The sequence below is a fragment of the Heliangelus exortis genome, chromosome Z, assembly GCF_036169615.1.
Source record: "Heliangelus exortis chromosome Z, bHelExo1.hap1, whole genome shotgun sequence".
Classification (NCBI taxonomy): Eukaryota; Metazoa; Chordata; class Aves; order Apodiformes; family Trochilidae; genus Heliangelus; species Heliangelus exortis.
Genome location: NC_092454.1, coordinates 3532251 through 3548820, shown reverse-complemented (window position 1 = coordinate 3548820; position 16570 = coordinate 3532251).

The following is a 16570-nucleotide window of genomic DNA, read 5'->3' as shown; positions in this document are numbered from 1 at the left end:
TCGCCTTCACTTCACTTCTGCCACCTATTCTGACTCTTTTACAGGTTGCCAGAGCCCCTAAGTCTTCTTCTCCTTTCCTAGGGCTGGCTTGCCTGGTCTTGCAGTGTTTTTCCTCCTCCACACTTTGGGGTAGATATCTCCTGGAGTTCCTTGCCCTTCACAACCCACAGGTGCTGACACCTCACCTCCTTCTGACTCTTCCTGACTTCCTTCACCTCCTTGACTGAGGCACCTTCCTCTCTCTTTCGTCTCACCTGGTCTTTGGGTTTTCTCCTTTTCATAATTATGATTTATTCATTGGTCTCTGCTGAGAACTTTCTCTTTTTTTTTTTTTTTTTTTTTTTTTCAGTGCTGCACCAGCCCCTGCTCAGGGTCAATTAACAATCTGGGTCTACAGTATCAGGATGTGCCAATCAAGGTTGTAGCTCCCTGGAAAATTGGCCAGATGAGGGCACGTGGTCAAGTTCCTTCTTGCCCTTCACATGACAGCCTAAGGCAGGATAAAACAGGGGCATTTCACCTCTTCATAACATGAAGCAGCTTCATAAACCTCATGAAAAATTAGTGCTACCCACTCATGTGTTTATAAGACAGATGGGCAGGTGAAAAAGGAGACCCACCAAGCAACCATATCGCACTGGTCTGCATTTCCTCTCCATTATTCATGGTGTCAGGATCACCTTACTGACAACAAAAGTCTCAACTTTACATGTTTAGTTTTAGTTGGGTTTTTTTTGACCAGACAGGCCAGTGACCAGAATAAAAAAATACCTCCAGCATCTCTGTCTGGAGACCTTCAGCATCATCATCACACTCCTGCATCCAGCTCCTTCATCCCCACCACTGTGCTGCACCTCCAACCCAATGAAAAGTCAATGCTCAATAAATGAACACCACAACCAGAATGAGACACTGAATGTTTTTTACCCCAGGCACCCTCATAGCAACCTATCCTGGCTGACAAGCAGACATAAATCTTAGATTAATAACTGAGCACAAGCACAAATAAACCCATCTCACAGCTCTCACGGGCACAGACTGAGGTGAGACAGGTGAAGGATGGGAAAAACAAATGATGCAACTTTGTGGTTGGAAGGACATCACAGCATGAAGCATGTCCAGCACCCCACTTGTGTCCAGGGATGTCAGCATCCAACATCCAACATCCATTTGCCCAGGTAGCCAAGAAGGCCAATGGCATCCTGGGCTGGCTCAGGAACAGCGTGGCCAGCAGGTCCAGGGAAGGGATTCTGCCCCTGTGCTCAGCCCTGGGGAGGCCACAGCTTGAGTCCTGTGTCCAGTTCTGGGCCCCTCAGCTCAAGAAGGAGCTTGAGGTGCTGGAGCAGGTCCAGAGAAGAGCAAGGAGGCTGGGAAGGGATCCAGCACAAGTCCTGTGAGGAGAGGCTGAGGGAGCTGGGGGTGTTGAGGCTGGAGAAGAGGAGGCTCAGGGGAGACCTCATCACTCTCTACAACTCCCTGAAAGGAGGTTGGAGCCAGGGGGGGATTGGGCTCTTTTCCCAGGCAACTCTCAGCAAGACAAGAGGGCACAAGAGGTCTCAAGTTGTGCCAGGGGAGGTTTAGGTTGGACATTAGAAAGAATTTCTTTATGGAGAGGGTGATCAGCCATTGGAATGGGCTGCCCAGGGAAGGGGTGGATTCTCCAGCCCTGGAGATATTTCCAAAGAGCCTGGATGTGGCACTCAGTGCCATGGGCTGGGAACCACGGGGGGAGTGGAGCAAGGCTTGGACTTGATGATCTCTGAGGTCCCTTCCAACCCACCCAATTCTATGATTCTATGATTCTATGATTCTATGATTCTATGATCTATCACATGCAGCTGCCAGGGACAGGGGTAGAGAGGAAGGGAATGAGGGTCCTTGGGTCTTTCCCTTCCCACCTCAGCCATGGTCCAAGCCACATGATGGTGTGGATGTAGAACCACTGAGGTTCATCTGACCCTGCAGAGGCTCCAGGAGGCTGTTGTGGAAGGTAAGGAAAGGACAACCACCACCAGATCAGAGCAACCTCAGCCACAGCCAGGAGCAGACGGCTGAAAACCCGAATGCAGGTGGGAAGAAAATAGAAAAAAAAGCATTTCCTTGCTTCCAAAGGTTCTGTTATGGGTTTTGGCATAGAAAATGAAGTTCAGTTGAACACTGTGATATGGAAGACCCCACTGAATTTCTCTGGTGTAGCTCAAGTGCACTGAAACCAAGCAGGGCTGTCAGCCCAGCACTACCTCACCCTCATGGAAGGTGTGAGAATGAATCCATGATAGGGCTGTAGTATGATGATACAGAGCCTCCTGCAACCACCTGCCCTGCCTGCAGGATATCTCACCCCTCAGCTTCTCCAAAATGATGAATAAAGTGTGACTGGCTGGATGGTTTGCTGCCCAATACATATGTATTAACAACTCAGAGGATTTGGCCCTGCTAAGTCTTTAATGCACATGATTTAAAACCCTTCCTAGAGAAATCTAGGGGTTTTCCAGCAACCAGCCTGGATAAGACATCATCACTGGGTTATCAGGAACATGAGGAGCAGATGTTTTAGTGCCAGAGTCTGCAGACAACTTGGGATGGCAGCAGAATTGCCCCAGGCAGGAGCAGATGTGGATCACAAAACCCAGAGGATCCAGGGTTGGTTGGGGTCTGTCCCACCCTTCATGACAGTCTCCAACAATGTAATGTGAATATTAATTTAAAAAAAAAAAAAAAAAAAAAAAAAAAAAAGAAAGAAAAAATAAAAAAACCACCAAACACTGCATATTTTTTATAGGTCTCTGTTGCTGAATGAAAATCTTTCTATTAAGCATCATAAAGTGAATTATTCAGGGACAGTTTCCAAGTAGGTTAAAGCACAGATTTGGGATGAAACACAAAATGGCTTTTCCAAGGTCTTGAAATCATGAGGAAGAAGGAAGGAAAAAAAAAAAAAAAAGAAAAATCATTGTCCTTCCTTATGATACAGCTCTCACTTGCTGAACTCCAGGGACAACAGCACTACAGGACCTGCTCCGTGCCTGAAATTTCCTGTTCACCTTCAGGTGTTTATTTTCCTGGAAAGCAGCTGAAAGGTACATCGTGCATCCCTGTGTGGCTCTCCTGAGCATGAGAGTTGGCTCAGCAGGCACAAGGGCACTCTGGTCCAAAGGGAACCATCCAGGCAGGTGGATGCTGCTGGTCCTTAGGAGCTCAGGGATGCTGCTGAGATAAATAAAGAGGCAGCACATTTCCCCAGACACAATCCTTGACATTCCTAACTGTCATCCTTCCTTACCCTGGGATGCCTGTCAGCTCACAGCAGAAATCACAGGCACAAACACTTCAGCCTAAAGCTGGGAGCTAGATTTAGGTGTTGGCTGCAGAACAGCCAGAATTTTCCACCAAAAAAAAAAAAAAAAAAAAAAAAAAAGCAAAAACCAAGCAAAAAACATCAACTTCCCACAGAAGAGAACAAAAACACGTCTTCAGGAAAAGAAAAAAAATTGTGTGGCCTCTCAGAAAAGCAAAGCTCATATCTTTGTTTTGCCTTCAGAAGGTAAACACTTCATCACACCGAGTCCTTGAGTGCTGCTGCTCTGCCACAGCTCCAGCTCTATGCAGAAAAAAAGCTGACAGCACCAACATCTGTGGCCAAAAGGCAGCATTATAATTACTAAGAACAGTCCATCCAGGTGCAATATTGGTCCCTTCTACTCTTAAAATTTGTTAAGACTTGTTATCTTAAGATTTGTTGAATTCTACCAGATTTGGTGGAGCACAAGAGGTCGTAATTAGGCTCTTTGAGATGCTGCCTCACCTGTAAGCTATTTTTTTTTTTTTTTTCCATGCTGGTAAAAGCTGTACAGCGCTGGATCTGGAATTATCCCTTTATTGGGTAATAGGATGATGATGATTATGATTATTATAATTACTATTATAGATATTAGACAATATCGTACCCCCACCCCCATCTTAATCTACCCGCCTTTGACCACAGAGCTGTTGGGGTAGAAGAACCCTGGCCTGCTCTGGGAGATTCGGTTTTAGGATGCTCAGGAGACTTCTGGGCTGAGGCTGTGTGCAGAATTACCCCACTTGTGGTATCAGGAAGAAACTAAGAGCACCATGGCAATTGCCCCAGTGAGGACCAACCAACCAACCAACCAACCTTCCGAGGTGCCTCTCACCTTGCACTTCACTTCCTCCTGGTGCAGCAGGGCAGGACCTTGGGGAGAAGCCAGAGTAAAACAAATAAATTATTAAATCACTCCAATCGAATGAGCTGAAATGATGGGGGGAAGAAGAGTTATTTACCCTGCCTCATTCAAACCCCACTCCCTACACCTCCTTCGTCTGTTGTTTTAATTAAAAAGAAATGTGGCGAGAATGCTCCGGCTCGCTTTTGTTCTTTTTGTGAATAACAGCTGGGAGAAGAACAATGGGGTTTATTGGAGCATAAAGAACTACTGGGAAAGCAACCAAGCTATTGGTGAGAATCATTAGTTAAAACTGTCAACAGTGTTTGTATGGGTTTATATCCTAACCCTCCATTCAGCAAGGGATTGCCCCAAATCCTCCCTCCCAAGAAGACTTGGGCCAGAACTCACCAGAGGGCTGTGAACCCAGGGTGAGTTGTTGAATTCTACCAGATTTGGTGGAGCACAAGAGGTCATAATTTGGCTCTTTGAGATGCTGTCTCACCTGTAAGCTTTTGGGTTTTTTTCCATGCTGGTAAAAGCTGTACAGTGCTGGATCTGGAATTATCCCTTTATTGGGTAATAGGAGGATGATGATTATGATTATTGTAATTACTATTATAGATATTAGACAAGGCATTAACACACCCTTTTCTTTAGTTCATTTCCTTCTATTTCCTCCTTTTCCTATTTTGCATTCATTGCCATACAATCCATATGTCCTGTACCCAAGTGGTGTGCAACACAGCTGACATAGCCCAAAGAAATATTTGTTTCAGTCTCCTTCCCAAGGAAGGTGCAGTGAAGCCTCTTGATTCAGGAAAGGTTATTTTTCAGGTAAAGGTCACCCAGTCCAAGCCCCTGCAGTCAGCAGGGACACCCTCACCTAGATCAGGGTGCTCAGAGCCTCCTCAAGCCTCACCTTGAACATCCCCAGGGATGAGGTTGGACATCCCCAGGGATGAGGTTGGACATCCCCAGGGATGGGGCTGAACATCCCCAGGGATGAGGTTAAATATCCCCAGGGATGAGGTTGAACATCCCCAGGGATGGGGCTGAACATCCCCAGGGATGGGGTTAAATATCCCCAGGGATGAGGTTGAACATCCCCAGGGATGGGGTTGAACATCCCCAGGGATGAGGCCTCAACCACCTCCCTGGGCAACTTGGGACATTTTTCCACTGCCCTCATGGTACAGAACTTGTTCCTAACATCCAACCTAAATCTGCTCTTTAATTTAAAACCATTGCCCCTCATCCCATCACTCCAGGCCCTTGCACACACTCCCTCTCCAACCTTCCTGGAGCCCCTTCAGATACTGGAAGATTGGCACTAGGTCTTCCCAGAGCTTTCTCTTCTCCAGGCTGAGCACCCCCAGCTCCCTCAGCCTCCCCTTGCAGAGATGTTCCAACCCCCTGAGCATTTCCATAACCTCCTCTGGACCGGCTCCATCAGGTCCAAGTCTTTCCAGGTGAGGTCTGAGCAGAGCAGAGTGAAGTGGCAGAATCACCTCTCTTGATCTGCTGGCCACATTTCTTTTGATGCAGCTCAGGATCCAATTGGTCTTCTGGGCTGCCAGAAGACTCCAGGTAAATTACCAGAGGTATCAGAGCTTCAGGGGGCTTTGAAGGACAGGATGCTCTGCCCAGGGCACCAGCCAGCTACAGGGCACAACAGGGCTGGCACCTGCTGCCCAAGCTTTAACACTGCAGGAGTTTAAATTACATTTTTTTTTTTTTTTTTATGGATGTGCTTAGCAGTAGGGCAGGATCTACTCCCATCTCTGGACAGTTTTTATTCAAAATGCTCCCTGCAGCCCACAGATGGATGCACAATGTGTACACACACACAGCCCACCTCCTTTGGAGAATACATGTATTTAGTGACAAGGAAACAAACACCAAAGGAATCCTTTAAATGGGGCTGTTTAATGCCTCTCCCATGTACATGAGTAATGCACAAGGTTACACCAGGCCGGGCAGAGGAGGTGCTGGGGGAGATGCTTGCTGCTCTTGCAGCTCCAGATATTACAGATTTAATCAGATATTCTAAGAGCTTTGCTTTTTCTTCCGGCCCCAGTTGGCTACTCATTGCCTTTTCTTTTTTCCTTTTTTTTTTTTTTTTTTTTTTTTTTTTTTTTTTTTTGTTCTTCTTCCCTGTTATTATTACTTTTTAACTCAAACAACAAAATCTTGCGATTCCCATCAGCACCACGGCTCAGCAAGCGGCATCTGGGGGATACCGGGGTACAGAAACCAATAATCCATCTCGGAGACAGGTTGGAAAGGTTTTAATCCGTCGGGAGGTTTCCGTGGGAGCTCTTTGCCTTCTAGCGTATGGGCACCACGGCCTCTGCTGGTGAAACGGGGCTTAGCCAGGAGAAATGTCTCACAAGAAAATGATGTGAGACATTCTAAATGTCCTGGAAGGAGATGGGCATTAGACCCTGGTCCCCAGAAAATGTAGGCGACCTTTAGAAGGGGCATCCTTAGAGATCCTGAGCACTCAAGGGCCTTGAAGCAGCAGCTCCCATAACCATCTCAAAGCCAGGAGTGGGGAAATTGCTTTATTCAACATTGTAAGAAGAGGCCCAGAAAACAGGAAAAAGGAATGAGGGTTCTTAAAAGGGTTTGATTGAAAACAAATTTTAAAAACCAGCTCATTCAAGAAGAGGTGATAGAGTCATGCAATCCCAGATTGGTTTGGGTTGGAAGAGAGCTTAAAACTCATCCATTCCCACCCACTTTCCATGGGCAGGGACACCTCCCACCAGCCCAGGTTGCTCCAAGCCCCATCCAACCTGACCTGAGACACTGCCAGGGATGGGGCAGCCACAGCTTCTCTGGGAAACCTGGCACAGGGGCTCAGCACCCTCAAATTCAACAATTTCTTCCTCATCTCCAACCTCAATCTCCCCTTTCTCTCCAAGTTTTAACCCATTTCCCTTGTCCTCTCCCTACCCCCCCATATCCAAAGCCCTCCCCCAGCTTTCTTGGAGCCCCTTCAGATATTGGAAGGTTGCTCTGAGCTCACCTGGGAGCCTCCTCTTCTCCAGGCTGGAATATGAGCTTGATTTGAACCCTTGGCTAGAGGTGGATTTATGACTCCATTTGAACCTCACACCAAAGAATTTCCTCCTAATATCTCACCTCAATCTCCCCTCTTTAAGTTTCAAGCCATTCCCCCTCATCCCATCCCTCCCTGCCCTTGTCCCCAGTCCCTCCCCAGCTTTCCTGGAGCCCCTTCAGGCACTGGAAGGTGCTCTAAGGTCTCCCTGCAGCCTTCTCTTCTCCAGCCTGAACAACCCCAACTCTCTCAGCCTGGCTCCAGAGCTGCTCCAGCCCTCCCAGCATCTCCAGGGCCTCCTCTGGACTCACTCCAACAGCTCCATCTCCTTCTGGGCTTGGGGACCCCAGAACTGGACCCAGCACCCCAGGGGGGTCTCCCCAGAGTGGGGCAGAGGGGGACAATCCCCTCCCTGACCCTGCTGGGGATGCAGCCCAGGACAGGGATGGTTTCTGGGTTTTCAGCACATGCTACTGGTTCATATTCAGCTTCTCATCTCCCAGCCCCACAGTCCTTCTCCTCTGAGCTCCTTCAATCCATTCTCTGCCCAAGGTAATAGCTTGGGGTTGAAACACTGCAAAAGGAATTGAGCAGGGACTTGTGTCTCATAGTCCCCACCAGAAATCTAAAACTTGGTCCAAATCCTGCAACATTTGCCATCTTGAGAGCCCCGGGACCTTCAGGAGGTTTGTTAGGTGGTGAACCTCCCCAGGTGTGAACCATTGGTTCCTCCCTCAGATCATGGACTCTGCTCCCTGATCTGGTCTGTGGCTCTGTATTTGATGACCTCATCACCAGAAATTTTGGAAGTGAGTGCACGTGTGTGTGAGAAAGGAAGTGGTGGGCAAGGGAAAGGAGGAGGATGTCAGAAAGGATGTAAGAAACCATTGAAGCATGGAGATTTTCTCAACCCATTCTCAGCCCAACCTGTATTTGTGCTTGGGATTGCCTTGACCTGGGAACAGGACCTTGCACTTGACCTTGTTGAACTTCATGAAGTCAGGGCCCACCTCTCCAGCCTTTTAGTGTCCCTCCAGATGGCAAGATACAAGCTGGGGGTCTTAAATCCAAGTCAAGGCAAGGATTTGTGTGACTCTTCCACAGCCCATGGTTGAAGTCATTGCCTGAATAAGCAGGCATCAGAGTACAGACCCTACCAGCATCCCTGGCATCTCTTGGAGTGCCCACACACAAGTTCCAAGGACACAGCCAAGCACAGTTTAAACATTACCTATTGATGTAGGTGCCAGAGAAGCTTCAACACCACATAGCTCAATGTGGGGCTCAACACCTAAACATTCTCTGGAGGTTTTTATCCAAATGATATTGGAGGGGCTTGGAAGGTGCAATGCACTCATCAAAACTTCCCAGGGATCTGAGAGCTACTACCTGTGACCTGAGATCTCTTTTCAGGCATGTAGGATCTGCTCCAGATACCCACTGCTGGCACGTTACAAGTTCTTTTAAAAGCCACAAACCTGGGAAGAAAGAAACAGCACCTTAATTCTGCTAGCACAAAACAGAACCCTCACAGGAAAAAGTCTGTGGGGCTGGTGGAAGAGGTGCTCTTCTTTTTTATCAATTCACTTCACAGGGTTTGAGCTCTGCTAAGAATTAATTAGCAAAAATTAAATATAGGCTGAACTGTTATTATGGCTGTGATTCTGTGTCCTTGGAAAGTCAAGCTGAGCTTACGTGTAACCCAACAAATGTGAGAAGCTCTCAAAATCTCTGCTTGCAGATTTTTGCATATTCAATGGGGGGGAGGGGTCTCACAGCTGAGAATTCAACCTCCACCACCAAAGGAGCTGGGTAACACAGGCTAGGAAAGAGTATAGTCCAAGGCTTCTTGTTCAAGGGAGTTTTGCTTTAGCAGAAAATAGGTAAGGAGATCACTGCATCCTCACCTCCTTCTGCAGCTGCTGTTTGTTGGTTTGTTTGTTTTTTCAAATAAATAAGAAAATAAGAGCCACACAGACTGAGAATTTTGGGTGTACATAGATACACTCCAGTGCATAAAGTATTAGACCATCAACTAAAAAACTTAAAAGGACATTATTTTTGTTTAAACCATCTGTGCAGCCAACCCTCATTAAGGCATTAACTACAAATACTAGTATTGCATATTGAAGAGACTTATTCCTGAAAGACCAACAGTCTGGGTCTTGCTGGTTCCAAGAGAATCAGAAACTTAGCCCCAAGACTGTAATTCATCTATTCCTTTTGATCAGAACACACATTAACCCAACCCCTGGAAGTGGGGAGAGGGATCCAGAGCACTGGGCATTTCCATTCCCATCACCCACAGAGAGTGAGGCTCCCTCCTCATCCTGTACAGGAGTTATTTTGAGTTTTCCCCAGGAGGCATCAGCCAACCTCCTTGCATCCTAAAGCTTTCTGACATTTCTGTCTGTTCTGCCAGAAGGCTACAAAACCCAGTGTTTCTGAAGCAGGGGGTGATGCACACATCAGCTTCAGCTATTTCAAAGGGCACTGTTCTTTCCCCCACACACCCCCCAGTGAAGAACACCACAGACCACAATGAGAGGCAGCAGCAGAAGTGAGTAACCTGCAGGGATACCAGGAGGAAAAGCAGCTATCTTCAGGCACTGCAGCAAGGGCAAAGAACCCAAACTGAGCAGTTCTGTAATGTACTGAGCACGCTGAGATTTAAAGCACCAGTAGAAACATTGAAGTCAATGGGATCAATCGATGCTTGAAGCTCCATCACCAGAGCAGATCCAAGGAAATTCAACAGCTTTGCTCCCATCCCAGCATCACAGAGCATGTCTCTGCTGTCTGTATCCTTACGGAGCCCAAGCACAGCTCTTCTTGCTCCCTACTCAGCTCCCAGCCTGCATTGCTCAAGTAATCTGCAGAAAGGCTCAGGAGTGGACATAGGACCCCATTTCAAGTCATCCCATACCATCCTGAGGACCTACCACCTGTAGCCCTGAACAGGCACCTCCCCAGCCCCATGTTCCCAGTATGCCCATCTTCCCCCTTTTCTCACTCCAATACCACCTCCAGTAAAGACAGATGGACACCCCAACCAATGCAGAGCACGTTGCCCCAAGCCCCACATCCTGCATCTCCAGCTCAGCCCCTTTTCTGCCATCCAGGAGAACCTAGGTCACCTCTGATCTTAGAAGATGCTTGCATTTCACACCTCTCCCTAGCCTAGTTTTGTCACCCCATACCTATCCATACACAGGGCTGCCACTTCCACTGGGCAGAGGAGAACTAAAGAGAAAAAAAAAAAAAGGGGGTGGAGGGCTGTCAAATCCACACTCTCCTCTTAATTCCTACCAAAGGACCAGGCTGCGTTCCAACCCATCTTCTAGATGTATGCAGCATGTCTGTGCTACACTGGCCCATCTTCTGCAGAGATGATCATCTTTCTCATTAACCTCTCTGCTCCAGGGATTATATCTTTTAGTGCCTGGGATTAGATCTATTAGTGCTATAAAACAAGTACCAAGCCAAAGGGAGTGTTCAGGGATCACCAAGGAGGACAAGCATTCTGCAAACAGTTTCACTGGAACTTGCTGTGTCTTTTTACAGGCTGGAGAGGACCCAAGAGCGAAGGGTGACTGCACTATGTAGCAGCACTAGCCTAAGATGCACAAAAAAATAAGATTTTTATGGTTGTGGATGAGAAAGAATAAGGTGAAGAGCTCAGAAGCTTCAACTGTCTGCTGTCCTGGCTAGGGCAGGGGATGCTCACAGGGGACCAGAGGCTGATGCAGAAGGGAAGGTGAAGGAGAGGAAGAACCAGAAGAGAATTCACTGAGTGTTTCTCACTTTCCCACATCCCCATTAGGCACTTCCCTGGGGAACTGATCCTCATGGAGAATCCCATGGGACATGGTGGGGCTGAGCCCACCACAGAGGGACCAGCCTGCTCCTGTCTGTGCAAACGCTTCATAGGTGGGCAAGGAATGAGATTCTCCCGTGGATTAAGAATAAAAACACCTCCTCCTTTGAAAAAATGTATTAATTACAGGCATTCATTAGGGAGCCAGCCAGGAAGCCAGGTAATTTAATTTCTCAAGTGCACGATGTCAAGAAAGATAATGGGCCAAAAGCCAGTGCTGCCAACAAGGTGAAACCTCTTCTGTTTATTATTTGAGAGGTGGGGAAGTCAAGCATGAACTTCAGAGTGTCACTAGAGAAACCAGATACACTGAGCAAGTACAAAATAATCTAAATTAGTCCATTACATCTATTGCTGTCCCGTGACACCTGAGGCAGATGGGAGAAGTCTGCCAGCTCACCAGTGATGCCAATGGTGGCAGAGCTCTCCTGCAGCTGGGAGGCTTCACTGGGCTAGACAGCACACAGAGTGAATCAAGGATTTTAGAGAGAAAAACCCCACCAGGCAGCAATTTGCCATGGTAATCACGAGCAACTAAAAATAAAAATCATAGATTGAATGGTTTGGGTTGGAGAGGACCTTAGAGATCACCTAGTTCCAACCCATAGATCATCTACTTCCATACAAATAACATTCCTCTAAAAGATGCTGGTACCCATGAAATACTGATTCAACCAAGAGCTACAAAAATTATTTTAAATCCACAGGTTATTTTGAGAATTAAATGCACGGGGAGGCTGGGTCAGTTTTCCCTGCCAAGAGATGCCCCATCTGGACTATGTTTGGGAAAACAATGGAAAAATCAGGCTGGGTGACTTTTCTTGCATCATCTGTGTAAAAAGAAATGGAAACAGGCATTTTGCATCTCCTCTTTTCTTCCATACACATCAGAGAACTTAAACACAACTCAACCCTTACAGCAAGTAGCCAAGCCAGAAAACTCAGCCACCTTCTGAACAGGTAATCTGGGGTCTTGAGAAGATAACAGATTTGTCTCATCAGCAAATCATATCATATTGCCCAGGCTGATTCAGCAAAGCAGGGCTAAAGACATGAGCAAAGGAGCCCAATCTCATCCCCTTCCTCCAGACTGAGAGCTGAGCATTTGCACCAGGGGCTGACAGAGCCTTCCCTGTCCAGGGACCCTGCAGGTAACCCCAAAAAGCACCACATTTCAGCAGAGGCAGGCACCTCTGTTTAGCCAGGAAGTTTATTTTTGACTTAGCAAGGCATGATCTCAGCTCCAGAGGTGCCTGGTGAAAAGGCACCTCTTCAGATTTTATTTATTTATTTTAAAATGCACACTTAGAAATGGCAAGAGACCACCAGCACCATCAGGTCTGGGACACCACAATTCTTTAAAAAGTCTTGAGGCTCTGGGGGTGAAGAAAAAATTAAAAAAAAACAAAAAACCAACAAACAAACAAAAAAACAAACACAATTTCTCCCACCTCCAGTTTTAGAATGTGTAAGAGCAGTACTCATGTAGCCATAGAATCATCTACTGGTTCCCAACCCACCCTGAGGAGTCTAAGGTGATGTTTGTTCTGGCAGCACATCATGCAGTGGTCAGTGGAAGCCTCAAAGCAAGCAAGTACAGGGCAGTTCCCTTTCCTTTCCCACTGCTGGAGAAATGTAAGCCATTCCAGTACATTATTTTTTGGAATTAACAACATGACAGTGCTCCATTAAATTCTCCTAATTCATAAAAAAACAAAAAACAAAAAACAGGACTGCACTACAATACTACATCCAACAGGGGAAATATATCTTTTTCCTTTAGGACAGGTTTGAAATTACTTTTGGATGCATCTAACCCCTTTAAAATTGGAATTCCAGCAATTTTGGTGAAACCCTGTTTGTTTTTTACATTCAGGAACAGAAATCCTATTCAATACATGCCTCCAAGGGAAATCATTACCCATATCCAAAATGGCATTAAGATTTAATACAAACACAGTAATTCAGCCTTTTAAAATGCAATAATGGCTCCTCTGACTTGACACATAGAGGAGCTGATTGCAGAATTACCATTAACTTCAGTGATTTGGCTGCAAACTTCCTGATAAATTCAGAATTGCACCCAAATCACACAGCACCATTTAATATGATGTAAGCTACTATGCAGTAAATTAAAATCAGAGATGACAGATGTTTCTACTGTTCTTTTTACTTAAAAGTTACACAACTGAAAAACAAATTTTTAAATTTTTTTGTTTGGTTGGGTTTTTTTTACTTAAACCTATGTGCACTGTCTAGTGACCTAAGGGACATTTAATGCTTAATGCAAACAGCATAATCCCCTAGGAGAATTTAGTGCTGCTGGTGAAGCCAGAACCACTCTTGACATTAGAGAGCAGGGGTTAAGTGTTTGCAAAGTTCAGACCCGTAAGTGATGTGATGACACCAAACATGACCCCCCCTTCTACTTCAGAGATTCCTGTGTTGGGTTGGAAGAGAACTTAAAGCTCCTCCATTCCCACCCCCTTTCCATGGGCAGGAACACCTCCCACCAGCCCAGGTTGCTCCAAGCCCCATCCAACCTGACCTGAGACACTGCCAGGGATGGGGCAGCCACAGCTTCTCTGGGAAACCTGGCACAGGGGCTCAGCACCCTCAAATTCAACAATATCTTCCTCATGTCCAACCTCAGTCTCCCCTCTCCAAGTTTTAACCCATTTCCCTTCTCCTCTCCCTACCCCCCCGTGTCCAAAGCCCTCCCCCAGCTTTCTTGTAGCCCCTTCAGATACTGGAAGGTTGCTCTGAGCTCACCTGGGAGCCTCCTCTTCTCCAGGCTGGAATATGAGCTTGATTTGAACCCTTGGCTAGAGGTGGATTTGTGAATCCTTTTGAGCCTCACACCAAAGAACTTCCACCTAATATCTCACCTCAATCTCCCCTCTTTAAGTTTCAAGCCATTTGCCCTCATCCCATCCCTCCCTGCCCTTGTCCCCAGTCCCTCCCCAGCTTTCCTGGAGCCCCTTCAGGCACTGGAAGGTGCTCTAAGGTCTCCCTGCAGCCTTCTCTTTTCCAGCCTGAACAACCCCAACTCTCTCAGCCTGGCTCCAGAGCTGCTCCAGCCCTCCCAGCATCTCCAGGGCCTCCTCTGGACTCACTCCAACAGCTCCATCTCCTTCTGGTGTTGGGGACCCCAGAGCTGGACCCAGGACCCCAGGGGGGTCTCCTCAGAGTGGAGCAGAGGGGGACAATCCCCTCCCTGACCCTGCTGGGGATGCAGCCCAGGACAGGGGTGGTTTCTGGGCTGCCAGCACACATTTCCAGCTGACATTGAGCTTCTCATCACCCAACACCCCCAAGTCCTTCTCACAGGGGCTACTCTCAATTAGAGGGAGGTTCTCAAACAGACCCCCAATATCACCAGTGGGCAGAAACCACAGATGAGTTCAGCAGAGCCTTGGGGCCTTCAGGGATTAAATATTTCATGGGTTAAACTAGAACCAAACTTGGTGATGTGTGTGGACTCTTGCAGCCCTTCACAATCCAGAATAATCCTGTTGTGAGCAAGTGGTGCTTCACAAAATATATACTTCACAGATGGTCCAGGGCTCATCACCGTGGTATTTTCATGACCATATAGTCTGTCATGATGTCTCTTCACCATTCCTGGAGCCCAGCCCAGTGATTTTTTACACTAATTACAGCATAGCAACACTTGTCCCACCCATGGACTTGCTCCCATCATGGGTACCTGGTAACAAAATCAAAGAATGCAGAGCTTCACAGACCCTTAAAGGCCATCTAGTGAAACCCCCTGCAGTGACCAGGGACATCTGCAAGAAGACCCCCCCCCCAGACTCACCTGGAATGTTTCCCTGTGACACTTCAATATGAAGAGCATCCTTTCACATCAGTAACTCAGCCATCAGTCTGTGAATCCTGCTCTTCCTGCAGACCCAGCAGATCCACAGATCCATCTCCCCAGGCAGGGCTGCCCAGGTGGGGTTCCTGTCACCTAAATTCATGCTGTAGGTGTCCACACTTCAGCAAAAGACACCACAGGGTGGATGGATGACTGCTAGGAGGAGGTGATGAAGAACAGGGATGACTCCTAGCCATGAAAATGCAGGGATGCCCCTGGACCTGGGAAATGGATGTAGAAGAGCTAATGAAGAAATCTTCACACTCTGGTCCCCTACTAAAGGTTCTGCTTTCTGCCCATCACACACTTTCACACTGTTCTCCAACCTACCAGAGGTTTCCTGGTATCACTCTACAGATTTGCTCCTTCCTTCCCTTTTTTCATGGAGAGGGTAACATCCCACCACTGATACAAGGCAGGCAGCCCAGAGGAACAGCTCTGATCACAACCACCCATGCATATTTCACAAGGAAAGTCAGAAATCCTACAGATACTGCACAGACATCTCCCAGCACCCACCAGAGGACCTGGAGTGACACAGTTACTTTCATCTCCAAATCCCAGAAAACACAATTAACAGCTCTTTGCAGGCAGAGCCTCAAAGAGGAAAGGTCAAACATCCTTCAAAAAGCCTGGGGTGAAGGTGAGGTGCTGGCATGGCACTGTCCCAGGTGATAAAAGCAATCGTTCCTTTGCACTTGGAAGTGAAGCACAACAAACATTGGGCATCTCTTCTTCCAGATTTTGGGTGCTCAACCCATCAGCTACTGACCAGCCACAGCTGAAAGCCTTGTGCATTAATTCTCCTTTAGATCAGAGAGGATGGAGACCTGAGAATAGCAGCAAAACTGGTAGGTTTTTATTTCCATTTAAAGTAAATTAAAAATAAATCAATAAATAATGAATATAAATAAATAAATAAGAAAAAAAAAAGGGGGGGTGTCCGTTCTGTGCAAACACATGTGTTCTCTTCCTCTTTTCAGCCTTCCAAACAGTAATCACCCCCAGAAAGTCTACGATACAGGTAAGGGCAGAATTTCACAGAACTGTCAGAGTTGGAAGGAGCCTCTAGAGATCATCCAGTCCAACTCTCCCACTAAAGCAGGATCACCCAGAGCACATCACCCAGGGCTGCATCCAGATGGGGTTTGAGTATCTCCAGAGAAGGGAACTCCACACCCTCCCTGGGCAGCCTGTGCCAGTGCCTTGGCACCCTCACATTAAAGAAGTTTGTTCTTATGTTTAAATGGAACTTCCTATTTTTCTATTTTTCTTTCCTCTTTTTCTTGTGTCTTTATGTCTTCCTATGCTCCAGTTTGTACCTATTCCCTGTCACTGGGAAATACTGAGAAGGGTTTGGCTCCATCCTTCTTGCACCCACCCTTTAGACACTTGTAGGCATTAACAAGGTCTCCTCTCAGCCTTCTCCTCTCCAGGCTAAAGACTCCCAGCTCTCTCAGCCTCTCCTCATGAAAGAGATGCTCCAATCCCCCAGTCATCTTTGTCACCCTCTTCTGAACTCTCTCCCTGTCTCTCTCCGTAAGATTTTTTTATTGCTTTTG